This window comes from Rousettus aegyptiacus, unplaced genomic scaffold (genome assembly GCF_014176215.1).
Source record: "Rousettus aegyptiacus isolate mRouAeg1 unplaced genomic scaffold, mRouAeg1.p scaffold_m13_p_4, whole genome shotgun sequence".
In the NCBI taxonomy this organism is placed as follows: Eukaryota; Metazoa; Chordata; class Mammalia; order Chiroptera; family Pteropodidae; genus Rousettus; species Rousettus aegyptiacus.
The window spans coordinates 142200456-142220891 of NW_023416307.1; the positions used below are offsets into that span (position 1 = coordinate 142200456).

General features: G+C 35.7%; 1 protein-coding gene and 1 pseudogene across 7 annotated transcripts in view; both read left to right on the forward strand.

The window, feature by feature from the left end:
• Positions 1 to 20436, forward strand: part of RBMS3 (RNA binding motif single stranded interacting protein 3) — a 1178968-nt gene that overhangs the window by 376754 nt on the left and 781778 nt on the right. The window lies entirely within an intron of this gene.
• Positions 10763 to 10881, forward strand: LOC118602418 (annotated as a pseudogene).

Here is a 20436-nt window from a genome sequence, read left to right on the forward strand (position 1 = left end):
TAGGACACTTGGTAAAACCACAAATATGCTAATATTATCTGATAAAAATTATATGACCTAGAAGTTTAATTTTTTCTTGTAATTAAAAAGTAAACATTTTATATGTTTCTAAAGATAAGATGGGTTCTTGGCACTGGACTTACTGTGCCTGGTAGATACTTGGGCCCTGAATAGCATCTAATCCCATTCGCTCTCAGCTATTAGTATATATTGAGGTAAGATGCTCACACAATGAAACACTATCTTAAATAATGGAGGGCAAAGCCATGGAGGAATGAAATACAAGACAGGTAAGTTTTAAAAGAAAGATAAAAACATGTAGAACAAATAAACACAAACCTAAATCCTGATCCCAGTGATTTCCAAGGTTATCAACAGAATCATATATGTTGGAAATGACTCTAGTCTTAATATCCCTAATGGAAGAAATTGCTTTTATTTATATAAACTGAATAATTTGTGATAAAATATCTGTCCATTTGTTTTTGCCTTATCTCCATGAAGGAAAATTATCCTCTATGCAATTGCATCTCTGAAAGAAAATTACTATTTTTGCCTTTCTCTGTTTTTCCCAGCACACCTTTTAAGTTAACTAACTTTATAAGCTTTTTGCTTGCAAATCTTTTAATTGAAGGAATGTCTAAGCCTAATGTGTCAGTGGAGACTTGCAAGCATAGTGCTCATTTCATTTGTGAAAAGTTAAAAGTCATAGCCCTTATTAAACATTCCTACCTTCATTTTTGCTGAAAACAATGCCATAACATTAGAGGAGTATGTGCGGGTGGGGTAGGGGTGTTTTGATTCAACGCTTAGACAGATTTATCAAGACGTCTTTGAGGACTTTTTTGTGAAAATTGGGCTAAGATTGATGTATGTGTAAATATATTACAGTTGAATATAATCAAGGTTGTCATGTCACAGAATAAAGACTTACTTTTTATTCTGTAGTCTAAAAGCCTAACTCCTTTAATGCAAAGCCTGTTCTTTGTCTTAAAATACAAAATTGATTTTAATTAATTTTCTTTCAGTATTTTGGGTTGTCATTAACACGATGGTAACATTTCATGTTTTTACTATTTTCCATGGTCACTTAAGTGGCGCTTATAGAAAAACGAAGGTTTGTTGAATTACTTCTGTCTAGACAGATTCCTACCTTTTGCTGAGTCATTCATCAGGCAAGGAGAATAGGGAAGCAAATGGAGATGAGTGATTCAGATGTTGCTAACCACAAGCTGATTTTAATGGTATTAATATTAACATGGTGCATATTAGCTCTAATAACAAGGTAGTTTCTTTGCAGTCTCAGCAAGTTGTGTTTATATATTGACAATCCAAAATCCAGGCATAGCTAGCCGGTCATGATGAGGACCATACACTAAGGTGATTATGCAGTGCTTATGAAGTGCAGTGATTATGAAGTGAGACTGTAGTGTTCCCCAAACCTGGAAAACAAAGCTTTGATTTCAACCTTAAGTGAACTGCTTTGGGTCAGCTTATCAGGGAACACAGAAGCCCACATAACAACATCTCCAAGGGAATTTGACCTTAGGGGAGAGAGAAAAAGAGACCATACAGTTGACAATGGTCAGTGTTTTCTGATTAAGTTAGTTGGTCATGCATAGAAGTTGCCAATATTTGGATAGTCAACCTGACTTTTGTAAGAAGAAGTTTCATCTTGCAAACTTTTTCTCTTATTTCTTTTATTATTTGATAGATATTTGCATGGCCTTCATCCTAATAATTTGAATTATAGAATGCTTTCCTGCATATTGTCTTTGCAGGATAAAGGCATGTAGAAACTGATTTCATTAAATGAGTACTACATACAGAGATTTACTCTCTAAACACTAAGCAATTTATGTACTAAATGTATACAAGTTTCTGATGCTGTTTTAAGGAATTCTAAAGGACCTATGACTTTCCTACATTTCCCTCTCACCAATTTAGACATGCTTAGGATATTACCACTTTTGATAAAATTCCTTGAGATGAAGGTTGTAATAGAAAATGCTCTAGACACCAATTATTGTATAAAATCTGAGGCTGTTCAGAATGTTATAGAAAATCCCAATTCAGCTGTCCTTCCAAAGTTAAAAATCAGATCTGAAAGGCTTTATGTTATTTTTACATTTTGTACATGCAGATAAAAGAAAGCATTAGATCATTTTTTAAAAATTGACTAAATAATCTTGGTTTTATCCAAATGCAGAACATTTATTTTTATTTTTTTACTATATCATTTTACTTTTCTTTCCATGACTTTCATTTCCAAGCAAACAGATATTGCAATCAGATGCCTACTAGCTGGGTGTTCAAGAGCTGTGATGGATTACTTTTAATAGGTGCTATTTTCCTACTTCATTAACTGCTCCTTATCTGCTGATGTTTCTTTGGGCAAGTTAGAAAAGAAACAATGGCTTAACCATTTACCCGAATAGGCAGTGACACTAAGTGTATTTTTAAAAAGTTGATTATGTACTCACAAAGCTGTGTTTATTTTGGGAGTTATGTGTGCATAAGAGCTTGAATGTATGTGTGCGTATGTGTGTGTGTACGCGCGCATGCGCGTGTGTGCGCGCTTTCATGTGTGTATATGTGTGTGTGCGTTTCTTTCAACTTAAAACACTCTCTGCCTGGCTGACTGCCATCTCCATGCCAGTCTCCATAGCAACTTTCTTAAGGATAAAGTAGAAATGTGAGGAGGCCGCCTGCCCACAGACAAAGCTGCCACAGCTCTGCCAAAGGCCTGACTAGACAGAATTCCGGAACACTCCACATTCCATGAGAATGAGGCACGTTAATGCAGTTGGCTCCCTTTAAAGGTGTAGTGCCTCTAGTCCTGGGAGGAAAGTTAAAGAATGTCTTCTGACCTGTATGCCTACTTTTGGAATGTAGATGCACAATCCAAATGTCTCAACATTAATTTTCTCTTCCTGTCTGTTTTGAATAATTTAAGTATTTTAAATCTAGCATTTATTTTTCAGTGATATCTGAAACTTTGCTTCACAGAGCCCATTACCTGATACAATGTGTTGATAACCCAATCAGGACATAATTTAAATACCTTGAAATTACTTGCATAAAATGTTGACTAAATGATTATTTTAATATTTTGCCCCAAACCGCTTTCATAGAAGGACTATCCTTGTTTGTTTTTTAATGAATTACAATGGTCTTATCCAAAATTTCCCAAGAGATTAAGAGAATTGTTTGTTAAAAGAGATTGCTATGGAGTGAATTTGTCCTCCTTAAATTCACATGTTAAAATCCTAACCCCCAAAGATGATGGTATTTGTAGGTGGGGACTTAGCAGGATGCTTAGTCATGAAGATGAAATCTTCATGAATGGGACTAGTGCATTATAAAAGAGACTCTAGAAAGATCTCTAGCATCTTCCACTGTAAGAACACAGAAGAAGGTACTGGGTATGAACCAGGTAAAGCACACGCACCAAAGAATGTTACTGTGTTCGCACCTTGGTCTTAGACTTCTGGCTTCCAGAACTGAGAGAAATGCATTTCTGTCTGTGGCATTTTGTTATAGTAGTCCGTGGACTAAGATATATACATAGAATATATTATTAGTTCTCAACCAGGGACAGTTTTTTCCCCCAAGAGATACTTGGCAATATCTGGAAAGCATATTAGGTTGTTACAATTGAGGCCATGCTACTGGCATCAGGTGAGGTGAGTCCAGGGATGCTCCTAAACATCCTATAATGCACAGAACAACTTCTAAACAAAGGTTACTGGCCCCAAAATGTCAATAGTGCCAATGCTGTGAAACCCTGTTATATATACATAGATGTAGTATGTGTATGTTGTGTGTGTATGTCTATACCATTTTTAAGATAAAAATCCTGACATGTAGCATGCTTAGATAGGGAGAAACTATACTAAGGTAACTTTCTACATAGTTTTGCTTTGTCTTCTCAGAATGGAAACTAGAATTCTCATAACAATTGTCAATCTTGGGTCCACTGTCCAGATTCATCTATACAGTTTATTATATAGCACTCCTACAACTGCAATTGTTTATTTTAGACCACAAAAGATTACCTAATATACCAGATCTACCCAAGGGAGTGAAAGCTATGAGTAGTTTACTCTGTCTCTAAAAACTACTTCTATACAATGAACTATAAATAATATACACAATGTTTTGACATTACCTATTAAGTCTTTTCCATTAGGAATTAGTAACATGCTTAGTAAGTGTGGCTAAGAGAAATATTTGTGATCTGCACCATCAAGATTGCTCGTTTCATCACCAAAGTTCTGCTAATGCTCCCCAGAGTATTCATCTTATTTCCATCCAATACTGTTCAGCACAGTTTCCTTATAATGTTGTTATTTTCTTAACCAACTGGAAAATTCTGAGATCCTAGTCATGCCAATACAACACTCACTTTTAAAGACAAACCGAGTACTTTTTTTGGGTTAAGCAGTGTTCCTTGAAGTGTGGTTACCTGAACTGATGACCACAAACATTGGTTACTGGTCTGCAATGATGTAGTTATAGAAATTGAAAGTGAGCGTTTAGAAATTTCTACAGCAATTTGAGAATGCACATCTCATCAAACAGTTTAGGAATTGTCAAATTCACATGGGGAGTCAGTACCTATGAACTAGTCAGTGGGATCACATGAATTCACATGGCAAGATCACATATTGGTCTGTAACAAATTGGAGGTTAAAAAAAAATAACCAACTTTACTGCTGATAATATGAGAAGTGATGTCATGTCCACTATTATTTTTTATTTCCGGGAAATGCCTTCTTATTTATGCATAGGTCAGTTCTGTTTATATCTGGACATGCTTGGTTAAACTATCCCTGTGTTTTGCTGCAATGCTGAAATTAGTTGATTTCTTCACAGGTAGAGTAGTGTATGGATTTGGTACAACCTATCTTGAAGATAAATGAACATCATATGTATCAGTAAAGATGTACTAGATTATGCTGCTGTGATCAATAACCCCAAATCTCAGAGGCTTAAACCCTCAAAGGTTTATTTCTGGCTCGCAGTACCCACCTGTCATGTGTATCAGGAGCTCTCCCATTGCTCCAATTATAGTCACTCAGAAACTTAGACTGATGGTGTATGCACCAAGTTTACCATTAATGACCACTGTTCAGGGACCAATGAAAACTTCAGTTGCTCTTTTAGCAGGCAGTTAAATGCTGTGCATCAGAAATGATGTGCATGTCACTTTCTTCCATGGCCAGATCTAGTCATCTGACCCCGTTCAATGATAACAGAAAAGGAGTGTAAGGCTACTCTGCATCCAGGAGGTGGGGTTCAATGAGATTCGGTGAGCCCCATTAATTACTATGACACTGGAAAACATCTAGGGGTTTTCATTAAGCACACCACACACCTTTGCTTGGGCATCCCTGGGTTTTACTCGTTAGCATGTCACTTCCACTTTTACGTTGGCATAGAGGGAGGAATAGGGATGCAAAATGTGATTTCTTTTGATTTCAGATAGAATCTCAATCCTACAACTTAGTTGTGGTAAAACCATACATAATTTAATCACTTTGAAATGGGAAAATAATGCCCACCTCATGGGTTGTAATGAAGATTAAATTAGATATCTTTTATTAAAATGCCTTGTATATTGCTTTTTAAATGCATGCAAATGAAAGTGTTTATCATTAGGCTATAATGGTTTCAGTTTGGTTTCAATAAAGAAATCTTGTTCTAGGTAGACCTCAGCTGTTAGACTATGATAGATCCTTAAGCATCTTTACAATATTGTCTGTTGCTGTTGATCTAGATAACACATCTTGAATTATTCTTTATGATTTTGGTGGAATTGAGAGGCTACAAGTTATCAAATTTTTCCTTTGGGTAAAAATGTTTCTAGTCTTTCACACATTTCCCTGTTACAGCATTTCCTGGTGCCATTTGGGTCTTCATTGTTCTAGATTACTGTGCAATATCGTTTCTAGGAAATTAAAAATGTGATATGATAGGTCTTATTTCAAATCCCTGTTCAATTTTAGTTAACTTTCAGGCTAATTACATATGTATTTTTTCCATTTAAGAGTTGATTTTGTAGGTTAATTCTTTTTTAAAGGAATATTATGTAATAGACTCAAACTAAAACTAGTAATGATAATATATCAGAAGATTATTTCTGCAAATAGCAGATGCTATTGATGATCAGAGGAATTTTGCATTTATGACCAGAAAAAATTGATCCCAGCAATGACAAAACAGGTGTCAGTGAACAGCAGAGGCTGATCTTTGCCGGAAAGCCCCTGGAAGATGGGCGCACCCTGTCCGACTACAACATCCAGAAAGAGTCAGACTCATTCCCACTGTAGGAATAACAGTCAAATTTTGTAGCCTTCTTTCCTGGCTGCCACCATGCTAGACTCTGGGCCATGCTAGTAGTTGAATGATTTAGCTAGGTTTCTGGGCTTAGCTTTCCTTTAAAGATTTATTATCATTGTTTTTGTCATGAACATTGATGTAAAAATATTGCCATTTTTTTCATCCATCCCTGTAACCTGCTTTCATGGGGCTTTGCAGCTCCTTTCTCAAAGAGGTGGAGTATGTTTCTCAACACCTCTAATCCGGGCTAGCTGTGAGATTTGCTTTGGTCAACAGAAGTGGTGGTATGTCGGTTCAGAGCATCGGCTTCGAGAGGTCTTACGTGCATCTGTTTTCTCTTCTGGAACCCCGCCACTGCCACAAGAACAAGCCAGGCTAGCTTGCTGGAGGATGGGATACTGTGTGAAAATGAGCCAAGTCATTCCAGCTGAGGCCATTTGAGACCAGCCAGGATCCCACAGATTTTATCTGACGGCAGACCCAGGTGTGAGCTCATCAGAACTTCTCAGGTGACCCTTAGGATTGTGAGAATTAATATATCACAGTGTTTAAGTCATTCTATTTTGGGGGTGGTTTGTTGGTGCTGCAATTGTTATGTGTACTGTCGACATATTTAAACTTTCCAGATCTGAGTAAAGAAACGGGGCAATGGTGTATGTCCTCCCAAAATCAACATATTTCCCCCCCACCTCGAGGTTTCTCATTTTGACTACTGTATTAATTTCCTTTGGCTCATGTAACAAACTTAGTGGCCGAAAACAATGCAAATTTATTCTTATAGTTCTAGAGTTCAGAAGTCCTAAAATCACATATTTTTTGACATCTAGATTTGTTGAGAATTTTCAAAGTCATCAAGTCCTGTTTTTTTGTTGTAGTCGTTGTTGATGAAGAGTTCCCCTTTCCCCCAATTTTTCTCTTTCTTTTTACGTTTTACAATAAAGGGCAAAAAGAAACAAGATTATACCTTCAATACTTTGCTTGGAAATATCTTCAGCTACCCTGTTATTATTTAGAAGTTCCACATATTTGTAGGACACATTTCATCCAAGTTTTCTGCTAATATGTAACGAGAATTCCCTTTCCCTCAGTTTCAATAACATATTTCTCATTTCCTTCTGAGCCCTTCCTAATAATGCTTTTAAAGCCCACATTTCTACCAACAGTCAGTTAATGATGATTTAAATATTCTTTTAACTATTTCTCGTTTGCCCCAAGAATACTTGCCGGAGGTGCTTGTGGCAGCAGCATTAACTCGCGGATTACAGTCCTAATCTTGCCCCCAAAGTTTGCTACAAAATATCTCACTTTCATTATTATTATCACATCACTCTAGTATATTGATAGTCTTAGAAAACAAATGACATCACTTTATTTATAGCATTTTGTCTTTAGTAGTGATATTTCCATTTACAAAATGTAATTCTTGATCGCCAAAAATGTCAAATCCTAGAAAACATAGCATTCCTACATGTGATGTTAAATTAATACTGGCAGCGAGCTGCACTTTTTTATTTTTTCTAAATGGGAAAAAATTAAGAAAATACAGATTTTCTCCACTGTGCTCCTCACTTTCTTCTAAGTCCTTGCTAACAGTCATTAATATCCATATTTTTATCTACAGTCTGTTTAGGCGATCTAGGCTTTTTCTGTCATGGTCATCAGTATTTTCTCAGCCTCTGCCCATTGCTCAATTCCAAAGCCACTTCCACAGTTTTAGGTTTGTTTTGTTTTGTTTTGTTTTGTTTTGTTTTGTTTTGATAGCAGCAGCCTATTTCTGGTGTCAAAGTCTGCATATTTTTTATTCCCGCTATAACAGATTACCACAAATTTAATGGTGTAAAACAACATAAATTGATTATTTTACATTTCTGGAGGATAGATGTTGTAAAATCAACATGTTGCCAGGGCTGCATTCCTTCTGGAGCCTCCAGGGGAGAATCCATTTCCGTGCCTTTTCTAGCTTCTAGAGGCCACCTGCATTCCTGGACATGTCACGTGATCCCTTCCTCTATCTTCAAAGCCAGAAGCATAGCATCTTCAAATCTCATTCTCTCTCTCTCTCTTTCTCCCTCACTCTCTCTTACTTCTACTTCTCTTGACTCTATATCATAACATCCCTGACTCTGTGGATATAAGTTCTGATCTCAAGATCCTTAACCTATCTACAAGTTCCCTTTTGCCATTTGAAGTAATGTATTCACAAGATTAGGGAATTAGGATGTAGACATCTTGGAGGGGGTTGCATTTTTCTACCCACCACTACCTTTCTAGGTTTTCTTTCAATATTAAAACCCAATTCTACAATGAAAGATACTGTTTCATGGGTATTAAAAATGGGATATATATATAAATGATTCTAAAAGAGAATTGATAAACTTTATCTTATCAGAAATTGATATACAGTGAAAAGTAAAACAAGATCCCATATTCCCTTGAATAAGTCCCTTTGAATTCTAAGCTTTTCCTAAACAATTTATGGTTTAAATAGTTTTAACTAGTATTAAATTTTTACTAGTAAGAAAGACTGCTCTTCATAGAAGTCTGTCAACAATAAGCACAGAATATCTTTGGAACAGTAGGAAGATGGCAGTTTCCCATGCTCCGTCATTTCTCTGATCCTGAAGTCAATATCTGCCTCGAAGCTGCTAATGAAGGCTAGTAAGGCCATGCTTAGCCACGAACAGCCACAGCCTATCGGATTTCCAGTTTGGGAACAATGCACAGAAGCTAAACTGAACCTTTCAAGATCTCAAAGGGTATTTGTCCATATCTTGGCTTGGGATTTGATCACCCCTTACCTAGCTACCCCATTGTCATTGTTACTTTTGATCTTAAAATGTTCAGCTTCTTTTTAACTTAAGTCACAGTATTTGACACTCTGACCTTCAGAGACATCGAATGCCACAGGCTGATTATATCCTGCAGAGAAGAAAATTTTCCTTTTATATATTTTGTTTACTTGCCATTACCTCCCTGTGACCCTAGTTCTTGTTTTGTAAAATTGCATAATCAGGCAGAAGAAAATTGCACAGAAAACAGATCTTCCCTCTGCTCAACTCATAATAGTATTAAACTAGTCTTCTATTAGTGAAAATGAAAATATTAATTATTTTCATCCCCTCATAAAATCTAAATGTGTGACCACATCTCCTACTGTACTTCTCTGAAGGCTCTTAGATTCTGGTCCAAATATCGCTCTTTATAGAGAAGGAAAAAAAAGATTTACTGTCAGTCTAGGATGTTTCACTTCTGGTTCTAATGCACAAGCAGTGAAATCAAATGTAATTTTTCAGCTCCGTGTTAGCTTCCCTCTCTCCTCACATTCTGCCAAGCATCCTGTTTGCTTTCTGAAAATTGGTTTTTCACGGTGAAGAACATCATCAAAGTAACTCCAAAATAACTCCAAACTATTTTCTCCATAGAACATTTGGTCAGTTTAGAGCCCAGCTGTTGACAGATGCAAGTTACAAGCAAAAAGTTATCATTCTGTGATATTTACTCTCTTGCATTCACATGTCATGCTTCTGTGACAGTGAAATACTGTAAACTGACTTTTTATACTAAGGTTTAAAAAAAAATCCAGAGTGCTGCACCTGAAAGTTGATTTGATGCTTTGCTGACACATATTATTTCTCTCTATCTGGAGTTAATTTTCATGTACTGTCAATCTACCTCCTCACTGCCTCCCCCCGCCCCCCAAAAAACCATTTAAGTCTACCTGGAGTCCCCGTAGATCACTTACCTGTGTGTTTCCCCTTCCCTTCCAATTAAAGCATGCTAGCACCATCAGAAACCTTCCTAGTTCCCATCTGCCACTTTACTTCAGATTTTGAGATGCCTGCAGAATTCACAAGTCCTGAACTTAGTCATGGCTGCCTCAAAGACTTTTTATGCTGGAATCTAGAATTATTATTATTATGTAATGATTTATTTTATAGCATTTTAGTTGCACGTGCATGTGTGTAGGTATGTGTTTTAATGTACACTATGTTTGACTTTAAACAAGGATTTGAGTTACAAACTGGGAAATTTTATAGAATACAGCATGAATTAGTGGTTGAATGTAAGACTTCGGCGCCAGAACATATTAGTATAAATAATGACTCACCCATTCACTAATTTTGCACCCTTAGGCAAGTTACTTCTGTTCTCCAAAGCTCAGTTTCTCCTTCTTTAACAGAATGATCATAATAGAACCTTCTTTATAGGATTTTTTAGAAGATTTAATGAGATACAGTAGGTATGAAATGCTCAGAAGATTTCATTTTTTTTTGTTCTACATCTTGATAAAGATATTCAAGAAATTTCCAACTTAAATAGAAGTATTTTGGACGTGGTTCCATAGTGTAGCAGTTAGCACATCTGCTTTACACACAGAAGGTCTTGAGTTCGTGCCCCAGTGAAGCCATTGTCCATGGTTTATGGCCATGCCACCCTGAACAAGCCTGATCTCATCTGATCTTGGAAGCTAAGCAGGGTCGGGCCTGGTTAGTACTTGGATGAGAGACCACCTAGGAAGACCAGGTGCAATAGACATAAATAATAATAAATAATTTTAAAAAATAAATAGATGTATGTTTATATTTTTTAAAAGGGAATTGGCATTTATTCACTCCGTATGCATTTATTAAACTCTCATTCCATGTCTGGCACTGTGAATATAAATTTAAGGTCTCTCCCTTTAAGGAACACAGAGTAAAGGGAGAAAACAGTAAAAATAAAATAAAATAAAATAAAGGATAATAAGTAGTGAGGTCTAGATTGAGTCCTGAATGGTGGACAAGTAGAAGTTCACCAAGTAAAAGAGACAGAGGTAAGAAGAAAAATGATATGATCTTTAAATAAATAATCTAAAAATGTAGATTATGCTAAAAAAAAACTGACTTTAATTTCTGGCATTAATTTGACATCAAAACCTGGTTAAGGAAGTAAATAGCTCACTTAGGTAGCTCTATAAATACATGATTTAACTTCTACCCTTTGTAGGAAAGTTAAAATAATGATAACAGCCATTTATTTAACACCTACTATGGGCCAAATACTGAAGTTGGTTGCTTTTTAACCATTGCCTTGTCAAAACATATGATATTTTATTAATTTAAAAGCTAAGTACAGTGAGGTAGGCCACCACTGTTAAAATTATCTAGTAGATTTCATTTTTTTAATGTAAGGAGTGATAGAATTTAAATGCCAAACTCTCTTTACTCTGTCCAGGTTATGTTTATTATGAGGATTAGGACTGCATACCTAAAAGAATTCCATCCCTGCTGCTACCAAATAATTTCTTTATGGGAGCAGTTTAGAAGTTTCCGGACATGGATGGTCTCCAGAGAAAGCCACAAAAGGTTGTTGCCTTTCTACACGAAGGACCCTCTCAAGTATTAGAGATAAGAGACAAAGCAGTGGAGGGGCCCATCTCCCTTTTTATTGGACACAATCGTTCAGTCTGTGAAAAGCCTGTAACCTTGAAGTCCTGCTCTTTAATGAGAGTGTAGGCTCTGAAGAGAACGTAGGAAGTCTTGCTGACCATGCCTGAGGCCTTGTTAGAACTGCTCCTTTGGGATGTCAAAATGCCTGTCTGGCTTGGAGATGGTTCCTGGATTCATTATCTGGGAAAGGGAAGTGTAACTTCTTCATGGGTATTGGCCCTGTAACATGAACTTGCTTCCACTGATGACAGTGACTTGGCCAGTGTTAAGTATTTGTGTACTGTCTAAAATGTTTCATTGTTACAAACTGAGCCAATAAATATTAAACTGAATGATGCAGTTACAGATTGGATTGTCTTAGTGGGATATGTGTGATTTTCAACACCTCTCCACTTACCATTATATACAAAATAAACCCACAGACCCAACACTGGTCAGTTTTGTTTAACTGATGGTTTGTCTTCTGAGTTCTGTATAGTCATGTTCTAAGAAAGAAAGAAAAAGAAAGAGAGAGAGAGAGAGAGAGAGAGAGAGAGAGAGAGAGAGAGAGAGAATAGAGAGAGTAATAAAGAAATAAAAAGAAAGAACAAGAACAATGAACGAAACAACTAAAGAACGCAAGTAACGAATACCTAACTCCCTACTACCTCCCTCCCTCATCCCTCACTCCATCTCCCTCAAGACCGCATCCTCCCTCCACCTCCACTCCCTCACTCGTCTCCTTTCTTCCTTTTCTTTCCTTTCTCCCTTCCTCCCTTCCTCCCTCTCTTCCGCCCTTCATTCTTTCCTTCCTTCCTTCCTTCCTTCCTTCCTTCCCTTCCTTCCTTCCTTCCTTCCTTCCTTCCTTCCTTCCCTCCTTCCTTCCCTCCCCTCCCCTCCTCTCCCTCACCTCCTCCTCCAAAAACCCCCACTACGCCCTCACTACCCACTCCGAACTCAACAATCACTACAAACAACTAAAGACCTAAAGACAAAATAAAAAAGAAAGAAAGAGAGAAATTAATTAAAATAGAAAGCAAATATCGAGCTATCCATCTCTTGCCTGAGAGTCCATCACTAGTTGATTATAATACCCTATTGGCTGAACTTAGATTTGACCTCAGAATTCTGTTCAAGTCTTTACTTCAGACAGACACTAGAAATGGAAGAGAGTTGGCAGGTGAGATGAAACCTGCTGGTCTACTCTTTTGCTTTAATGCCATATGTTGCATGTGTAAAATAGGGAAATCAAATGGAATTGAGCAAGAAGACTTACATTTTTCCAAGGTTGTGAGAAGGAAAAAGTCTATTTCATGTGTGTATATGTGCATTTGTTTGTATGTGTCTATCGACATGCATTTAAAGGAGATATTAGTTGATTATACATATACAGGCAAATAAAAATATCTATAGAATTTTTATAATCTATAGTACATTCATTTAATTAATAAATTATAGAAAGTAATAGGTTTCTAATATTTTCCCCATTACATACACATTTTCATTTGTAGCTAAGAAATACTCTTTACAATAATCTACCTTATAAAGGAAAAGGAACATTTTCTGTCTCCATAAAAAAAAAAAAAAAAAAAAAAATGAGTCTGCCAGTACCTGCACAGGTTATGTTCGAGAAGTATGACTTTTTTTTTTTTTTAATCGGATTTAAACATACAGAATAGTTTTTATTGATTTGGCTGCCACACCAAACCTAGGCAACACTGCATTTTTCATCACTCTGGAAGAAACAGAAAGATTGGTTAAGAAGAAAGTGGTTATATTTCTGTATTCAGTAAATGAAAGAAGTCAATGGTTATTTCTCTTTTGTTTTTGTGATTCATCCAAAGAATAGAGTAGAAAGCCCTCCCAGCTCCTCAGGTCATTTTAACTTGCAGAGCACTTTAAAAAAAATTTGTTTCTGCATATCCCTAAGTGAGTCGATTATCTTATTTCTGGCAAAATTTTTCTATAATCTCCATTATATTTACTTACCAACTACTACTCAGTTTTCAAGTAGGAGTATTTCAACTCTCAGTCTGAAGTTTCAGTTAATTCAATCAAGCTCTACCAGATGAAAAATGGAAGACTATTTTGTTTCTTTTTCCTCATGGGAAGATAATTTTCTTGCTTTGAGCCCTATTATATTAATGTTTCTTCTTTAAAAGTTTACAGCATTTCCAGCAACTTCCACTTCTCTCTAAAAATACTTTGAAAATAAAATATGAGAACAGTGAAATAGGTCATTCCTGCAATATAGATTTTTTTGTCTTTTTCTTTTTCTTTCATTGTTCAAACTGCATCATATTTACATAAAACATTAAACAAAATATGATTTTGTTCAGTAGGAAGATGCCTGAATTTCACTAGCTTTGTGGCGAACTATTTTGGAAGAACAGATTGTCCTGGAAAAATGATATTTGCCAATATCTCGTATTGGGAAGTGATTTTCCATCTGACTGGTTGTCATACCCTATTGATCATAGTTATAGCCATTTTGAAAAACATTTTCATTTGGTTGGCTTCCTAGACATTTTTGGTTGAGTTTGTTGTTAATCCATAGAAATTCTTAAGCATCAAAAGTATTAGTGGAAGTTTAAGGCTGAAAGGCAACTATTAATATCTCTTTGTCGAACTATGAAAAAGAACTTCTTTAGAAAGTCAGTCTGAAAGTTACCATACATTCTAACGTGTCTTTCCAGCCAATTTAAGTACTCTCAGAACAAATTTAAGTTTCTTCTTTACCCTACAATATCTGGAAAGCTGCCAGTGGCATTAATTTCAGAGAGAAGAAGGAAAAAGCATTGGGAAACCTTTAATTCTTGCTCTTTGGAGATCTCAAGAAATTTAGAAGATGCAAAGCTAGCATTTGGGAGAAAAAAAAAACTGGGTTAAAAAAAGTTGTGCTATAAGAATCTTGCTGTACAATGATAACCATTTTACCATATGGAGCCAATCACGGATTTGCGACAGGAACTAAAATTATCATTTATTATCAGATAAATGTGGGAAGTCCCTTTTTTTATATGATGAAAGATTTGCATGTGGTCGTTCCCTGCCTTTTTAATGTTTTCAGTCTATGAGAAAAGGGTTGGTGGCAAGATTCTTGCTTTATTTTTGTAACTTCCCCTTTTTTACCCCTTCCCCCAAATAAATTTGTTTGACTTGGATGGTGAAGTTAGTGGTATTAGTGGTAATAATGATATCCAGGTTGCGAAAATATCCCCTTAGTATCATGTGGAATATGTTGAGAAAAAAAATAGTTTTTATTATAAAGTCAAGTGGAATTTTAGACCACTTTCATAATAACTATATTTCAGAGCTTGTTTTCACCTTGGGATTATGTCTTACACAGGCATCCTAAAGTCAGTGAATAAGCAAAAAAAATAAAATAAAATAAAATCTCACACCAACAAATTTCCTTTTTAAAAAAATCTTCTTGGTGTCAAGTCTTTTATGCTCCGAAGGGCACTTCCAGTCAAGCATGAGTTGAGCCACAGAAGCTTCATATCTTTCATCTCATATGACTCTGAGTCTTACTCTCAGTAATAAGTAAACCAGCCACTGCTATTTTTATTTACTTTTTTTTGTTTCAGAATCTAAGAATTTCTATTATTTAAATGTACGTATGATATCCTGAATCCATCTAGGTGCGCAATTAATGACGATACAATATTATGTTCATATTTAGGTAGCAGGAATAATTTCTGCTAATTACGAATGTGATAAAGACTATGCTGTTCAATAATTATTTGTTCTCCGAATCTTTCCGAGTTTCACCTGCTATTATCACAGTGTTATTCCATCTCAGCTGTCAGTAACGAGCTGTTAGCTAACAGCAGGCAGCTCAAACCTGCATATAGATTTTTACAGGCTGAATTATATTCCATTGTATATATTGAATATGTATATATTCCAATGTATATATACGATCTATATTATTTATGATCTATGACTATATACATAGATCACATATAATGATATTTTCTTTATTCGGTCATCCATTAATGGACATTTAGGTGGTTTCCATATTTTGGCTATTGTGAATAATGCCTTAATGAGTATTGGGAGTATTATTCAGTCTTAAAAAAGGAAAAAAGTCCCACTATTTGCAACCACATGAATGAATCTGGAGGACATTATACTGATTGGATTAAGCCAGACACAAAAAGTCGAGTATTGCATGATTTCACTTATACATGAAATTTAAAATATTCACTCATAGAAGCGCAAAGTAGAAGGGTGGTTGCCAGAAGCTGGAAGAAGAAGAAAATGGGGAGGTGTTGGTGAAGGGATATAAAATTTCAGTTATACAAGATTAATAAGTTTTGGAAATGTACAACAATGTGACTATAGGTAACAATTTTACATTTTGTTCTTGAAATTAGCTAAGAGACTAGATCTTAAGTGTTCTTACCACATTAAAAAAAACATAATAATTATATTAGGTGATGGATACATTTATCATGATCATGGCGATCATTTCATAATGTATACATACATATATCAAAACGTCAAGTTGTTCACCTTAAATATATAAAATTTTTTATTTGTCAATCATACCTCAATTAAGCTGGGGGGGGGGGCAAAATTTTCTAATTAAAAAAAATAAATGTTTATAGAGTCCCTTGGTGGTTATTAACTCAATCAGCCAGTAGTAGTCTTGCATATCTTAGCCATATTATCAAACAGTAGAAGAGATGGGTATGAAGCCATTCCATAAGAGTTATAGAAGAAAATAAAATTTGAAATATCAATCATAGTTCAGATTAAGAAAAGTAGGTTATATCTGAGACTGGATGATTTAGGATGTTATACTCATCTGTTATATAGGCTATAAAATCTCTTAATGTTAAGGATATAAATAACATAAATATAACTGGTAGATTATTAAAGTAATGACTCCCAGTGAATCACACCTTCCCATCTTCACACGTTTGTGTCATCCCACATTGTCTCTAAGGTTGTCCATCTGGCTTCTTTTGGGCAATCAGACATTAGCAAACGTGACACAAGTGGAGGCTGAAACGGAACTGATGCATTAAGACTAGCTTTCTCCTAACACTGTCACCTTGTGAAAAAGCCTGGGTTCAATTGCTGGAGTCACAACCCAGCCTGCAGCCATGATCAACCTCCAAACAAGTAGGTAAGATCATTTCATACCACTCATCTTTGGTGCAGCTGCCAATTGAAGAGAGCCACACAAATGAACTAAGTCAAGACCTGCGGAAGAGCCAACAGCTGAACCCAGCCCAAATTGTTGGTCCTGCATTAATAAATGGTAGCTGTTTGAAATCATTATGTTTTGGGATTATTTGTTGCCTATCAATAGGTTACTGATAGACTAAATACACTTTGATTTTTTTAAAGTTTTCTTCATTCCTCCCTTTTTTCTCTTCTTCCCTCCTTCCCTTCACGCACTCTCTCTCTCCCTCCTGCCCTCTTTTCCTCTCTCTTCCTCTGTTTCTCTTTCTCTCTTCTCTTCGCTTCTCCCTTTCTCTCTGTCTCTCTCTTTCCATCTTCACATGACTGTATGTTTTGGGGTAGGTGGTCCAGGGCTAATATAGGGGATAGAATGTCATTAAGAGGCTTTCTATCTTTGGTATCTTGGCTTGCTGTTCATGGCACAGTGGCTGCTCTTCAGGCATCACATCCACAGGGCAGGAAGAAGGGACAATGGCTTCACCAACTGCTCCTATTTCACTCATTAAAAAAGCAGAACTTTCTCTAACATTTTTACTAGACTTCTGCTATTGTTCATTGGACAGGAATGTGTCATCTGGCCACTGATAGCTGCTAGCATAGTTGGGAAAGTGAGTAGTTTTTTCAGCCCTTTAAATGGATGTAGGGAAATGGGTTTGGGAATGGCGGCTATGTTAGCCAGCCAGCAGTTTCAGATATATATTCTTTCTCTTCATATTTCTTTCATCTTCTCAGTATTGCATAAAATCCTAGGAAAGGAATCAGCTAAACCTGGGTTTGTATCTATTCACCAGTTAGGTTATCCTTCTTTGAGCCTCAGTTTCCCTATCTGTAAAATGTGAAACAATGATGCATACTTCAAAAATATATTTTGAATATTGAGTTACAGTTTGAATAATCACATGACACATGATATCTATTATAATTAGGTCTGAGATTTAAGTAAATTTTGTTTGACAATTTTCTGACTTACACAGCAATATGGATTTAGATGATAAAACAGGCACATAGTGGCTTCATCTCATCTAGTTAATTGGAGTCAAAACATCTCCAGTAAACAAATCTGATTCTATCTCCTGAATTTGTTCAAAGTTTCTATAAAAATAATTTGGAGATGGAAAAATGACAATGCTTGTTTTGATAGGTAAACTTAGCAATTTCACATACAACACGAAGAGACAAGAATTGTGGTTATGAACAATTTGCAGTGCTAAATTATGAGATAAGGTTGTGGGACATGATAGAATCAGAAACCCCTGTCTCAGATGAGTAGCTGAGAAACTATCTGTTAACACTGCCCAGAATGGCAAGTAAACATTATTAGATTTCTTTGACACTAGAGAAAACAACTTGCCAATAAATTCTCTGAGGATTTATGAGCCAGACGTCTCTGTTTTAACTTACATTACCTCAGAAACTTAGGAGTCATGGTTATGAAGGGCGAAGGGATGTTCGTCAGGCTTTGCTGTAGTAATAAAAACACAAATCTCAGTGTCTAACACAATATACATTGTTTTTCTTGTTCACACAGTGACTCAGGCTCCAGGCAGCATCCATCTTACAGCAGAATCATCTGAGCTTGTGGCCTTCATGGGCACAAGTATATAGGTGATAAGAAATGGAGAAAATACATCAATTTTTAATGGTCTTGATCTGGAATTTACAAATGTTATTTCTTATTGCAATTATCTATTGTCTAAGGCTGTCATGTGGTCTGACATACCTACAAGGAGGGCTGGTAAATGTAGAAAAATTTGGATACTGGGTAAGCACAAAATCGTGTTTGCCACAGAGGAAGCTGGTGTCTCGTTAGTCATAACTTTGAGCTTTAAATTAAGTCAAATACCTTATAAAATGTCTTGCTCCGTGAGGGCTGATACTGTATCTATTTTGTTCACTTCTAAATGCCAGGCATTGGACAGAATGTTTGGCAAGTAGGATGGACTATAGAATGAATGAATGAAAGATAGAATGACTACATGACTTAATGAATGAATAGATGAATAAATAGGCAACTGCTAATTTCCTTTCTTTTAACCATATTTTATCATCTTTGAGTATAAATAGTAAAGCCAATCTTCATCAGTTAGCAAAATATCCAATATATAATATCTACTCAATAGATATTTGTTGATGATGAGCATGATGATAAACAAAGCTAATAATTAATGGTATAACTATGATTGTACTATGTGATTTTTTTTTTCTTCTACAACAAGGGTTAAAATTTTAAATAGAATGAATTATATCTTGCTTTGGCAGTTTGATTTATGTATAAATTTAGAAGCAGAATCGTGAAAAAACTGTTCAACTTTGAAATACCAGGACAAATGTTCACCATGTGCTGCACAAAGTTTAGACATTTAATATAACTCTACTGTCTTTTGCACATTGCTTTTCTTTCTTAAACAACATAAATTTGCTGAGCTGGGTCTTAGAGAACTATAATTTGTTGACATGAATTCAGCATGATCCCAAACCTGCATAGTAAGAGTGTTTTGATTCCTTTGCCAACTTTTATTTCTTTGCCAAGTTTTGTGGAACATGCCTTTGGTCTTGGCAATCTCCTGCCTGTTAGCTATCCTATTCCTTTTAATTTCCAAGGAGAGACATTAATTATTTTTTCTCTATTCTCCTAGGAGTCATACACATAACATTACTAGACAACAGCAGTAGATTGCCTTCCTGAGACATTTTAAGTTGGGGTAGTACCAAAAAATTCTGTGACCTAGAGACTGGGTGTAAGAGGTTTACTCTCAGCTGGTATTTGTCAGAAGTTTGCTGTTTCACTCAATCGCAGCAAACAAGTAGATTGAAATACTTACTTTGTCCACGAACACATCAAGGATGCCTTTCTGTTTCTTTTCAAAAGAAGTAGTTTCTTGATGGAAACTCTAGTTGGATGTGAAAACATTCATTGTTGGCTTTAGGTAAAAAAGATTTCAAACACAGAAAGAATTTGGTAATGATGTCATTGCATGTTCACCAGCCAATGAAGAAATGATGTGGATTTTATAAACAGAGAACTCTCAATTTTGCCCCCAAATTATGTTGCAGACTTTGAGACTTGTTTTGTTTTGTTTGAAAGAAGAGGTGGAAAATAAATTGTCAGAATTCTTCCATGTCACTCTTCACTGATACTTGTTATTGCTTCATTTGAAATGTTGATGGTGACGGGGAAAAAAATGCTGTCTTGGTTCTTATTCCTTTGAAGTTGACAATTTTTTTTTTCTTTTTGGAAAGATTTAGGATGTGCTTCCAGTGGAGTGCTGTAGACTTGAGATAAACTCTCTTCTATTTTTTTTTTCTCATTCCATTGTCTTTGTTCTCTTATCTTTGAATAAGTTTTAGATTAGGCTTGTACATCCTGAATCTATCTTTCATGTTTCTTGACATTCCTCTAATATTTCTCATCTCTTCATCTTTTTAGACTATGTTCTTAGGGGTTTCCTTCCATTTATTTTACCCATTATTAATATTTTCTGTA